Here is a 13,291-nt window from a genome sequence, read left to right on the forward strand (position 1 = left end):
TGCAAGTTGTTGTGGTTTATATGCTGCTAATGATAATGCTCTAAGGTGGCTGGAGTTATATGCCGAGTCTGCATATGCTAAGTACTAACTGTCATATAATATTTTTATTTTTGTTTTGACACCATCGATCTCTGTAGAATCACTGTCAAAGCCTGAAAGCAAATTGAAGTTTCTCTAGCCATCATTTCTGGCACATCTTATTGTGTATTCAAACCACTTTTTATTTTGAACAAGTTCTGTATATCAGAATGTTGTTACTGTAACGTATCATAGTGTTGGCAAGAAGAGAAAGGAGTGACAGTGGATGAGTAGTTGAATTTTAAACTATGTCTAACTAGTTTTTCTGATGACTGTGTTTATTTACTATAGTTGTTTTATTTCTTTTAAACAAATGATGCTGGTGTGAAGTTCTTATCGATGAATCCTTAAAGTACTTAAAGTGAACGTTTGCTAGATGGTGCTAAAAAATAAAGTCCAAACATGGTTGTTATCCACCATTCCTGAGTGTGTACTCCACATATTCTACTGTAAACTTACTATGACTGATGAAGGCTTGCAAACCTTGGTTGTGCCCTTTTACATGCATTATCATCCGTTTGATGGTTTGTGTGGACCACTGTTTTGGAACGTGTATCCTAGATACTGCTGTACTCTGACCTCAGTCCTCTAAATAAAGTCAATTGACATTTAGCGTAAAGCATAACAGACTTGGGGATCAGCACAGAGAGTTCAACAATGATTTAGACAAGAACTACTAAAGATCCAAGGTAATAAAACAGAGAAAATTTATGAAGAGTGACAAAGATAAAAGAGACTTTTCATATTTAAATCCTATCTTGTTTCTTTAAGCCACATTAAAGAAAATGCTTTATAAATGTTATTGGTCTATGTTTTATTTAATTTTGAAAATGGGGGGGGGAAGTTCTGAGGACTCTAAATGTTTATGTTCTTACGTGTTGGTATGTGATTTTTTTCTCTCTTAACATTTATTTATTTTTACATTTAATACCCCTCTCAACCGTGTAAATGAATGTTATATGTCTCTTTAGTATGGTTAGGCGAGCGCTCTCTTTCCAGCTCTTTCCCATTGTTACCATTAGTCCAGTGGCAATTTAGAACTTGTTTGCATTGTACATTTTGGGATGGTCGTGAAACATGTGCCCAAGATAATTTTCATTTTTGAGACTTTACTTGGTTAATTTTACAGCATTTTGCAATCGAATTTATAATATTCTATAATAGCAATTTTTTAAATGGAGATACTGTAATCTCTGGGGCTCTGGGAGCAAGTTCTTTCAGAAAATGTTCATTTTTGACACTTCATTTGTGGTTCCTTCCATTTGTTCCATTCTCCCTTCAATCACCTTTGCTTTCCTTTGTGCCACAGTTTCACATGTGCACTCTGGGTTCACAGGGGTAGAAATTGGCATGCATTGCGTCTGTTTCTTGACTGTAAAACAGGCACAAAGCATACCAATTTAGCACCGGGATGGCCTGTGCCAATCTGCACCAGCAATGGACCCAATGCCAAATTTATGGAGCTCATTTATTTAGACGTCCCGGGCAGATGCTTAATCTGTGTGTTTGGCCACTTGGATATGTAAACTAGGGGCCTAACATCTGCTGAAGCACCCCTTTGGCAAGTTGGTCATGGGTGAGTGACTGACGATTCTTCATAGCTGCCACGGCCAACAGCCAAAGGTAAGTTTTTGCAATTTAAAATGAAAACACCTTCTTATAGAGTTAGGAGGCATGTGAGTGCTTCTCCAACTCCACAGGAGTCACGATTGGCCCCCACATCCATAGCCTGCAACAAACCCCTCCTGGGACTTATCTGAGGGCCACTCCTGGCGAGTCCAGTTTCCCCAATTTGATGTCAGGCAAGTAATATCTACTCCAGTTTCACCCTTCACACTTCTGCTGACTTCTACCCAATTGCTGTACCACTAACTGTGAAGTACAAACCTTACTCCTTCAAGTACCCTGGTGACTTTGTGACACAATAGTCTAACCATTTGAAAAATCAGAAAAATATATATATGAACTTCCTATCAGACTAAAACTATGAAGCCTTGAAGAGGTGATTCAGCAGAATAGTTATGCATTACTGACAGCCTGACATATCATGTGGCATTTGCCATATTGTCTTTCCTTTAATCCAGCCAAGGATATTGTTCCTTGACTTCATCCCACTGTTTAGGGTTCCAAATGTTAGGCCAACTGCTTGCTCCAGAACTGCTAACATTAGGGGGGCGAAATTGGGGGCAGTAACCAGATAGAGCAGGGACATCTTGCATTGCGCTGATGCGCTTCTTCGCTTAAAGCTGAGGGCTTCTGCGCAAACTGCAAGGCCTCTGATGGCCTCCACGAGACCACTAGGGCAGCATGGGACCGGGCCTGCAGCCTGGCAACTAAAACAGAGTGCCAGACTTTACCTTGGCGGCCCCGACCACGCTAGGGGGCAGGACCTGAAGCTGACACGAGAGTCGGTAGAATAGTAAAGTTGGCGGCGCGGCACGATGGCGACCTCCCCTATAACTTCCGCACCGTGAGTGGATGTCGGCCAGCTTCGCAATCCACGAAGCTAGCGTTGGCATCCGCTCGCATCAGCCTCGCGATTTCCCCTGAGGGGCGGAAAGGGGTCGGCGTGCAGTGCTGGGGGGGGGGGGGGGGGGCGGTTGCCGCGCATAGTGATGACGTCATCGCCAGTTGCGCGGCGGCCTGGAGCGCTACCTGCGCAAACTTCCGGGGAATTTCCCGGGAGCCTGCAGCATTTCCCCTCCCCCTGGCCGAAAGGTGTCTTGCCTCCTGGTGGCGCTACCGGATATCTGAAAAACAAGCATTTTCGCCCCCTAGGGGTCTCATTCACTGGCGTTGTCCAATTTCACTCCCATGAATTCCTGCCCCTTAACAGGCAAGCACTAAATGGGAGGCAGTAATCACACCTGCACACCTCATGCAAGTTAGCTGAAACTGGAAATACAGCAGGGTTCAGTAGACTTGGACATATGCAAACTGAGCACAACACTACTATTTTCAAGACTTCGGTCAAGTTCATAAAGTAAACAAATTGGCCCCTAACTTGATCCAAGACTTAAAAATAAATGAATATGTAAACATTCTCTTAACATAGGACCGAGGCTTCAGCTGGAATTAAATAAATCTAACCACAATGGCAGTAATACTGACAAACTTACTCTCACCTTTTTATAGAAATGCCCAGATTACAATGGAGCAATAAAACAAAGTTAATAATAAATAAAAGCACAGAGAAAAATGTCTGAAATGTGTTAAAGCATCAAACATATGCTACAGTTGTTGGAAGTCTGAATGGTACCACAGCCATAGTCTTTAACCACTATTTACTCAAAAAAATTTTCTCACAGAATTAGATTTCATAAAATAGTGTCGACGATTGCGAACTCAAAAATACATATTTTAGCAACTTTCCTTCAAAATCTGAAAATTGATCAAACACCACAAAAGTGCTATTCACAAACTTTTGTTGAAGTTTTTCCAATCTACAATTGCATGAAATGGAATAAGAAAGGGTCTGAAAATAACATCCAAATGGTGGGATTGTTAGCATTTCAAACCCCTTGAACCATTTACTTTTCTGCAACTTGCAACATTTATCTGTTAGAAATTGTCCATAGCAACTGAAGAAAGAATGGAATAAGACAAAGCCATTTTTTTAATTCATTCATGGGATGTGGGCATCGCTGCCAAGGCCACAATTTATTGCCCATCCCAAAATGCCCTTGAGAAGGTGATGGTGAGCCGCCCTCTTGAACCACTGCAGTCAGTGTGGTGAAGGTACTCCCACAATGCTGATAGGGTGGGAGTTCCAGGATCTGAACCTAGCGACGATGAAGGAACGGCGATATATTTCCAAGTCAGGATGGTGTGTGACTTGGATGGGAACTTGGAGGTGGTGGTGTTTTCATGGGCCTGCTGCACTTGTCCTTCTAGGTGGTAGGAGTCACAGGTTTTGGAAGTGCTGTCGAAGAAGCCTTGGCGAGTTTCTGCATTGCATCTTGCAGGTGGTACACACTGCACCTATGATGAAGGGAGTGAATGTTTAAGGTGGTGGAATGGGTGCCAATCAAGCAGGCTGCTTTTTTCTGGATGGTGTTGAGCTCCTTGAGTGTTGTTGAAGATGCACTCATCCAGGCAAGTGGACGGTATTCCATGTCAATCTTGACTTATACGTTGTAGATGGTGGAAATGTTTTGGGGAGTCAGGACGTGAGTGCTGGGATCCTAACTATTTACAATATACTTCAATGAATTAGAAGAAGGAATTGAGTGTAATATCTCCAAGTTTGCAGATGACACTAAGCTGGGTGGCAGTGCGAGCTGTGAGGAGGATGCTAAGAGGCTGCAGGATGACATGGACAGGTTAGGTGAGTGGGCAAATGCATGGCAGATGCAGTATAATGTGGATAAATGTGAGGTTATCCACTTTGGTGGCAAAAACACGAAGGCAGAATATTATCTGAATGGCGGCAGATTAGAAAAAGGGGAAGTGCAACGAGATCTGGGTGTCATGGTTCATCAGTCATTGAAAGTTGGCATGCAGGTACAGCAGACGGTGAAGAAGGCAAATGGCATGTTGGCCTTCATAGCTAGGGGATTTGAGTATCGGACAGGGAGGTCTTACTGCAATTGGTGAGGCCTCACCTGGAATATGGTGTTCAGTTTTGGTCTCCTAATCTGAGGAAGGATGTTCTTGCTATTGAGGGAGTGCAGCGAAGGTTCACCAGAATGATTCCAGGGATGGCTGGACTGACATATGAGGAGAGACTGGATCAACTGGGCCTTTATACACTGGAGTTTAGAAGGATGAGAGGGGATCTCATAGAAACGTATAAGATTCTGACAGGACGGGAAGAATGTTCCCGATGTTGGGGAAGTCCAGAACCAGGGGACATAGTCTTAGGAGAAGGGTTAGGCCATTTAGGACTGAGATGAGGAGAAACTTCTTCACTCAGAGAGTTGTTAACCTGTGGAATTCCCTGCCGCAGAGAGTCATTGATGCCAGTTCATTGGATATATTCAAGAGGGAGTTAGATGTGGCCTTTACGGCCAAAGGTATCAAGGGGTATGGAGAGAAAGCGGGAAAGGGGTACTGAGGTGAATGATCAGCCATGATCGTATTGAATCGTGGTGCAGGCTCGAAGGGCCGAATGGCCTACTCCTGCACCTATTTTCTATGTTTCTATGTTTCTATGTATAACCCGTGTAAAGGATTTGTGGTAGCATGTGATGCGTCATCGTACGGAGTCGGGTGTGTATTGCAACAAGCTAACATTGCGTGGTCATTTGCAACCTGTCGCCTATGCCTCCAGGAGCTTGTCTAAGTCCAAGAGGGCCTACAGCATGATTGAGAAAGAGGCATTAGCGTGTGTGTTCGGGGTAAAAAAAATGCATCAGTATCTGTTTGGCCTCAAATTTGAGCTGGAAACCGATCATAAGCCCCTCATATCCTTGTTCGCTGAAAACAAGGGGATAAATACTAATGCCTCAGCCCGCATACAAAGGTGGGCACTCACGCTATCAGCATATAACTATACCATCCACCACAGGCCAGGCACCGAGAACTGTGCAGATGTTCTCAGTCGGCTACCATTGCCCACCACGGGGGTGGAAATGGCGTAGCCTGCACACTTGTTGATGGTGGTACAGCCCGCAGATTTGTTGATGGTCATGGAAGCGTTTGAAAATGATAAATCACCTGTCACAGCCCGCCAGATTAGGACTTGGACCAGTCAAGATCCTCTGCTGTCCCTAGTAAAAAACTATGTACTGCATGGGAGCTGGGCCAGCATCCTCGTTGAAATGCAAAAGCTAATCAAGCCATTCCAGCGGCAAAAGGTCGAGCTGTCCATTCAGGCAGACTACCTGTTCTGGGATAACCACGTAGTGCTACCCAAAAAGGGCAGGGAGACGTTCATCTCGGATCTCCACAGCACACACCCGTAGTAGTGATGAAAGCGATAGACAGATCCCACGTGTGGTGGCCCGGTATCGAGTCCTGTGTATGGCAATGCAGCATCTGTGCTCAGTTGAACAACGCGCCCAGAGAGGCACCTCTAAGTTTGTGGTCCTGGCCCTCCAGACCATGGTCGAGGATCCATGTCGACTATACGGGCTTGTTTCTCGCTAAAATGTTCCTGGTGGTGATCGATGCTTTTTCAAAATGGATTGAATGTGAAATAATGTCGGGAAGCACCGCCACCACGTCCATTGAAAGCCTGAGGGCCATGTTTGCCACCCACGGCCTGCCAGACAAATTGGTCTGTGACAACGGGCCATGTTTCACCAGTGCCGAATTTAAAGAATTCATAACCTGCAATGGGATCAAAAATGTCACCTCGGCCCCGTTTAAACCAGCCTCCAACGGGAAGGCAGTGCGGGCAGTACAAACAATCAAACATAGCTTTAAACGAGTCACAGAAGGCTCACTCCAAACCTGCCTGTCCCAAGTACTGCTCAGCTACTGTACGAGACCCCACTCGCTCACAGGGGTGCCCCCGGCTGAGCTACTCATGAAAAGGACACTTAAAACCAAACTCTCGCTGGTTCACCCTAACCTGCATGATCAGGTAGAGAGCAGGCGGCAGCAACAAAATGTAAATGATGGTCGCGCCACTGTGTCACGGGAAATTGATCTGAATGACCCTGTGTATGTGTAAAACTATGGACATGGTCCCAAGTGGATCGCGGGCACGGTGATAGCTAAAGAAGGGAGTAGGGTGTTTGTAGTCAAATTAGACAATGGACAAATTTGCAGAAAGCACCTGGACCAAACGAGGCTGCGGTTCACAGACTGCCCTGAACAACCCACAGCAGACACCACCTTTTTCGAGCCCACAACACACACCCAAAGGATCAACAACACCACCCCGGACCAGGAAATTGAACCCATCATGCCCAACAGCCAGCAAGGCCAGGCTCACCCAGCAGCCCTGCAAGGCCAACAACACGCCAGGCCAACGAGGGCACAGCCAACACACCAGAACAGACATTTGTACCGAGGCGGTCCACCAGGGAAAGAAAGGCTCCCGACCGCCTCACCTTGTAAATAGTTTTCACTTTGACTTTGGGGTGGGGGGAGTGATGTTGTGTATCTGTAAAGCATGCACTTCCATGTTCCGCCACCCAGGAGCGCATCCCCTGAAGTACCAAGGGATCCCAGCATCCCTTGGGAGCACTGTATATAAGCCGGCCCTTAAGGCCTGTTCCTCACTCTGGAGTGTCTTAATAAAGACTGAGGTCACTGTTACTTTAACCTCCCTGTGTGCAGCCTCATCTGTGTTAGGAACACAATACTTTGTACTCCTGCTTCTTGCAGACTTGGTGACTCCAGTGGGCTTGTTTTTCCCCATTCTGGTCAATCAAGTTCAGGGCCTCATGTAACAACTCCATTGTTGTTATGCATGAAGTCAGATTTGGTTCCTGACCACAAGACGTCCTTAATTGTCCAGTTTAATTCCAAAAGCTTGTATTAAATTCCAAAAGCTTGGATTAATCAATTTTTAGTTCATGGTCTCCTTCTGTGCTTTTCTGAAGATTAGTAACCTTACACTCCCTCCTTTTAATGTCTCCTATAATAAACTCAGAGATATTACTCTGGGTGGTGTCTTCTTTTCCACGAGCATTTTGGTGATTGCAGCCTTCAATCAAATCTCCCCATTACATTTCTTTTTACACACAAAACCCAATGTTTTTACCATACGACAGTGTTTCTTACAATAAAACCATGTTCGGCCTTAATCTGACTTCGGTTTATACCTTTTTTACAAACATTTAAGCCTGGGTTTACTTTAATAATCCTTCCATATTACCTTCCCTCATCATTTTCTTTAATTTACAGGACAGGATCAGTAGATACAACACTATTATCAACTGTACAATTACTAATGAGTGTGATACGATTCGAACCCGGGGGGGGATTTAAATATTGAGTCCCAGATCCCATCATGGAGGAGCCATCATTTCCTCAATTTCTCCCTTTACTTTATCATTCTCCTGGTGTAACATGTAATAATGTTTGTGGGACAGCTCGATGTTCTTTAATAGTTCTGCGAAATGTTCGGGTAATGGCGGGATTTCGTATCCAAAACGTGATATGTATTCCTGGAGGTTCAGTAAAGTGCCGTTGACTGTGATACTTATGTGTTTGTGGTCTGAAATAGGAATTATCCTTTCTTGTGCTAATTGTGTCTCTACCTGGGCTTTGAAACAAAAGGTAAAATCCCTCATTGGGCACCAAGTGTCCTGGTGTACTCTATACCGACTTTCGCTGATGGTGACACAGTATGTCCCGTTTCCCTTATACGCAACCTGTGGCAGAACATGGTTGTAAGTCGTCACTTCCATGATACAGCTTATAGGTGGCCCGTCCTCGTACTTGAACTCACATACCGGCCGGTCAAAAGGGTTCAGGCGATAGGGGCACAATATCACATATGTACCTCCTCTCTGGAATCCCTCCAGACTAGCACCGGTTATTGAGTCTCCCAATTTCACCACATACTGCGAGGTTTTATGATGCTTCACATGTACCCCGTTCCGAATTACCCCAATGTTTTCCACCCGGTATACCGGTACAGGTCGTTGTGACTGATCCAACACTGGTATTCGAAGCACTATCCCCATTATGGATTGTTTACTTTGACCACAGTTGACCGGGACTGGATATGCTTCGGAGGCTGACCGTAGCTGGCACAAATTGAGGAGGTTGTTATAGACACACAATGCTTTTAGATGCTTGTTACTGACCCACGACGGTACGTGGCCTTGTTTTAAATCCTCTAAATGACTGCGTCCTTCATTTAACAACCAAGCTCCGCACATGACACACACGTCATTCTGAGCAGCTTGATCTGACGAGTTTCTACCCTCCTTGATTAAAGCATTGATAGTCTGAGCGTGTTTTTCCACCTCAGCTACCATCTCTTTCAAATGAATTGTCATTGCCTGGTCCTCCTGTAATTTGTTACCCTCTATGTCGCTACCCTCCTCCAGTATTTTCTTTAACTGGTCCTTTAAGGTATTCACTTGGACTTGCAACTGCGTGTTGTCCACACTATTTACCAGTGATGTCCCAGTATTAAATGCTGTAGCTACATCACTCATTAGCCCCCTTTTCCATCTCGGTTTGTATGCTTCCCCCGACTCTCATCCCCGTAATTCTTTTGATAGAATTATTTTAACGTTTCCTTTTACAATTTTTCAAATAACTTTTCTGTTTCTGGCGAGCATCACCAGGGTAATTGTAACTCTGTTAAATTTAGAATACTACTTCATAATATACAGAATGATACAACGTTTTCCCTGTTCTTAGATCTGGGTTTCATTATGGAGAATTTAACCTCTTTATCCCATGTCTTTGGGGCTGATGGTAGGGGCCTCTTTTCATGCGCTACTAGCTCAGTAGTATTGACTGTGTTTGGAGGATCTGGGACCACACAGACATTGGGACTCAAACTCACACAGACGCTGGGACTCGAACCCACGTAGACAAGACATTGGGCCTCAAACATAGAAAGATAGAAACATAGAAACATAGAAAATAGGTGCAGGAGTAGGCCATTCGGCCCTTCGAGCCTGCACCACCATTCAATAAGATCATGGCTGATCATTCACCTCAGTACCCCTTTCCAGCTTTCTCCCCATACCCCTTGATCCCTTTAGCCGTAAGGGCCATATCTAACTCCCCCTTAATAGAAACATAGAAAATAAAAGAGGAGTGGAGAATGCAGACATCAATCCCACTACCTCTCACATGTAAAGCGAGCACTCTACCATTGAGCTAATTCCCCATCCCTAAAACCCACACAGACGAGACATTGGAACTCAAACCCACACAGATGCTGGGACTCGAACCCATGCAGACATTGGGCCTCAAACCCACACAGATAAAAATCCCTTGTTCCTCCTTCCACCACTTTTCCCAACACAATTTCGCCCCTTCTTTTCTTCCTGGGGTTCGCCTGTTAGAACTATTACCCAGTTTCTCCCACTCTCTGGGTGCATAATAATGGTCTTCCACATGCCTATCCATAGCGTCCACCTCATCTCGTATCCCTGACTCAATTTGCTTCTATTAAGACAAAAAATGAAAGTAACTTCTTTTGCTCTGTGGGGACCTCCCCCTCACAGGTCCTTCTTCAGTTATTCACATATGTACATAACACCTTTTTACGATCAATGCTTCCCTCTCAAAGTTCAAGTTCGGTAACACCTTGAGGTCATTTCCATATTAAACAACCTCTTTCGGTAATCAGCACTCCTGCTTAAAAGAAAAGTAAAAGAACATCCATTGTGACTTTCCTGCCACCCCAATGGGTCAATTCATCAATTCTGATCCACTTTCTATTACTGAAGGAAACATCCACTCAAATTTGAAACTTAAAATGTTCTTAAAATTTTTAAATGCTCAAAATATTTACATTCAACTCTGCAAAAGGTGTTGCTTTCTGAAGTCTGGCACGGAGGGAATCAGTCTGGTGAACCTTCGCTGCACTCCCTCAATAACAAGAATGTCCTTCCTCAGATTAAGAGAGCAAAATTGTACACAATATTCAAGGGCCCCAAGTTTCGCCATGATTTGCTCCTGATCTTTAGGAGCAACTGGTGTAGAACGGAGTATCTTAGAAATCGGAATTCTCACCATTGAGTTTGCTCCAGTTCTAGTCAGTTAGAACAGTTTCACTTTGGAACAGAATTTTTTTTTCAAAAGGGGGCGTGTCCAGCCACTTACGCCTGTTTTCAAAGTTTCGGCAGTGAAAACTTACTCCAAACTAACTTAGAATGGAGTAAGTGAAGATTTTTGTACGCTCGAAAAAACCTTGTCTACACTTTAGAAAATCAGGCGTAGGTTACAAATCAGGCGTAGGGAATGGGGGGGGGGGTTTAAAGGGAAGTTTACAAACATTAAACACTTCAGTTTTACAAATAAAGAGCCATCATCAATAATAAATGATAAAAACATCAATAAATCAACCAATAAATCAATCCAAAAAAATTAATAAGAAATATATATTTTTTAAATCAATAAATAAAACATTTTCTACTTACCGACTGCAGCACCGGGAGCCCTCCAACAGCGTGCTGGGATGCCCCCCCCCCCACCCTCCCCAGTGTGTCTCTGTCAGTGTCTCTCTCTGTCTGTCTGTCTGTCTGTCTGTATTTCTGACAGCGAGAGGCGGGGGAGGAGGGGGGTAGAGGGAGAGAGGGAGGGAGCAGAGGGAGGAAAGGGGGAGGGAGGGAAGGGGGAGGGATGGGGGAGAAGGGGGAGAAGGGGGAGGGGGGAGAAGGGGGAGGGGGAGAAGGGGGAGAAGGGGGAGGGAGAGAAGGGGGGAGTGGGAGGGGGAGGAGGGGGAGAGGGGGGAGAAGGGGAGGGGGGGGGAAGAAGGGGGAAGGGGAGGAGAAGGGGAAAGGGGGAGGGGGAGGAGGAGAAGGGGGAAGGTGAGGGGGAGGAGGAGAAGGGGAGGGGGGAAGAGGAGAAGGGAGGAGGAGGAGAAGGGGGGAGGAGGAGAAGGGGGGAGGAGGAGAAGGGGGAGGGGGGAGGGAGGAGGAGAAGGGGTGGGGGGAGGAGGAGAAGGGGGAGGGGGAGGAGGAGAAGGGGGAGGGGAAGGAGGAGAAGGGGAAGGGGGGAAGGAAAAGGGAGGAAGGAAAAGGTGGGGAAGAAAAAGGAGGGGAAGGAGAAGGGGGGAAGGAGTGGGGGGGAAAGGAGAGGGGGGGAAAGGAAGTGGGGGGGAAGGAGATTGGGGGGGAAGGAGAAGGGGGAGGGGAGAAGGGGGAGGGGAGGTGGGAGGGGGAGGAGGGGGAAGAGGGGGGAGAAGGGGGAGGGGGAGAAGAAGGGGGAAGGGGAGGAGAAGGGGGAGGAGAAGGGGGAGGGGGAGAAGGGGGAAGGGGTGGGGGAGGAGGAGAAGGGGGAGGGGGAAGAGGAGAAGGGGGGAGGAGGAGAAGGGGGAGGAGGAGAAGGGGAGGGGGAGGGAGGAAGGAAAAGGGGGGGAAGAAAAAGGGGGGCAAGGAGAAGGGGGGAAGGAGTGGGGGGGGAAAGGAGATGGGGAAAGGAGGTGGGGGGGAAGGAGATGGGGGGAGGAGATGAGGGGGAAAGGAGAAGGGGGAGGGGGGAGGGTGAGGAGGAGAAGGGGGAAGGGGGAGGGGGAGGAGGAGAAGGGGGAGAGGGGAAGAGGAGAAGGGGGGAGGAGGAAAAGGGGGGAGAGGAGAAGCGGGAGGGGGAGGGAGGGAGGAGAAGGGGTGGGGGGAGGAGGAGAAGGGGGAGGGGGAGGAGGAGAAGGGGGAGGGGGAAGCAGGAGAAGGGGAAGGGGGGAAGGAAAAGGGAGGAAGGAAAAGGTGGGGAAGAAAAAGGGGGGGAAGGAGAAGGGGGGAAGGAGTGGGGGAAAGGAGAGGGGGGAAAGGAAGTGGGGGGGAAGGAGATTGGGGGGGAAGGAGAAGGGGGAGGGGAGAAGGGGGAGGGGAGGCGGGAGGGGGAGGAGGGGGAAGAGGGGGGAGAAGGGGGAGGGGGAGAAGGGGGAAGGGGTGGGGGAGGAGGAGAAGGGGGAGGGGGAAGAGGAGAAGGGGGGAGGAGGAGAAGGGGGAGGAGGAGAAGGGGGAGGGGGGAGGGAGGAAGGAAAAGGGGGGGAAGAAAAAGGGGGGCAAGGAGAAGGGGGGAAGGAGTGGGGGGGAAAGGAGAGGGGGGAAAGGAGGTGGGGGGGAAGGAGATGGGGGAGGAGATGGGGGGGAAAGGAGAAGGGGGAGGGGGGAGGGTGAGGAGGAGAAGGGGAGGGGAGGGGGAGGAGGAGAAGGGGGAGAGGGGAAGAGGAGAAGGGGGGAGCAGGAAAAGGGGGGAGGAGGAGAAGGGGGAGGGGGAGGGAGGAGGAGAAGGGGTGGGGGGGAGGAGGAGAAGGGGGAGGGGGAGGAGGAGAAGGGGAGGGGAAAGGAGGGAAGGGGAAGGGGGGAAGGAAAAGGGAGGAAGGAAAAGGGGGAAGAAAAAGGGGGGAAGGAGAAGGGGGATGGAGTGGGGGGGAAAGGAGAGGGGGAAAGGAGGTGGGGGGAAGGAGATGGGGGAAAGGAGTAGGGGGAGGGGGGAGAGAGAGGAGAAGGGGGGAGGAGGAGAAAGGGGAGGAGGAGAAGGGGGAGGGGGGAGGGAGGAGGAGAAAGGGTGGGGGAAAAGAGGAGAAGGGGGAGGGGGAGGGGGAGAAGGGGAGGGTTAAGGAGGAGAAGGGAAGGGGGGAAGGAAAAGGGAGGAAGAAAGGGTGGAAGAAAAGGAGGGG

The 13,291-nt window shown here is 47.8% G+C and overlaps 1 long non-coding RNA gene across 1 annotated transcript in view; it reads left to right on the forward strand.

Annotated features, from left to right (window-relative positions):
• The first annotated feature begins 711 nt into the window (after window positions 1-711).
• LOC139276273 (uncharacterized) overlaps window positions 712-13,291 on the forward strand; it is a 93,729-nt gene continuing 81,149 nt past the window's right edge. The window contains exon 1 of the long non-coding RNA XR_011595893.1: window positions 712-767. This is a non-coding gene — a long non-coding RNA (uncharacterized lncRNA). The remainder of the gene's footprint in view (window positions 768-13,291) is intronic.

The sequence above is a fragment of the Pristiophorus japonicus genome, chromosome 1 (genome assembly GCF_044704955.1).
Source record: "Pristiophorus japonicus isolate sPriJap1 chromosome 1, sPriJap1.hap1, whole genome shotgun sequence".
NCBI lineage: Eukaryota > Metazoa > Chordata > Chondrichthyes > Pristiophoridae > Pristiophorus > Pristiophorus japonicus.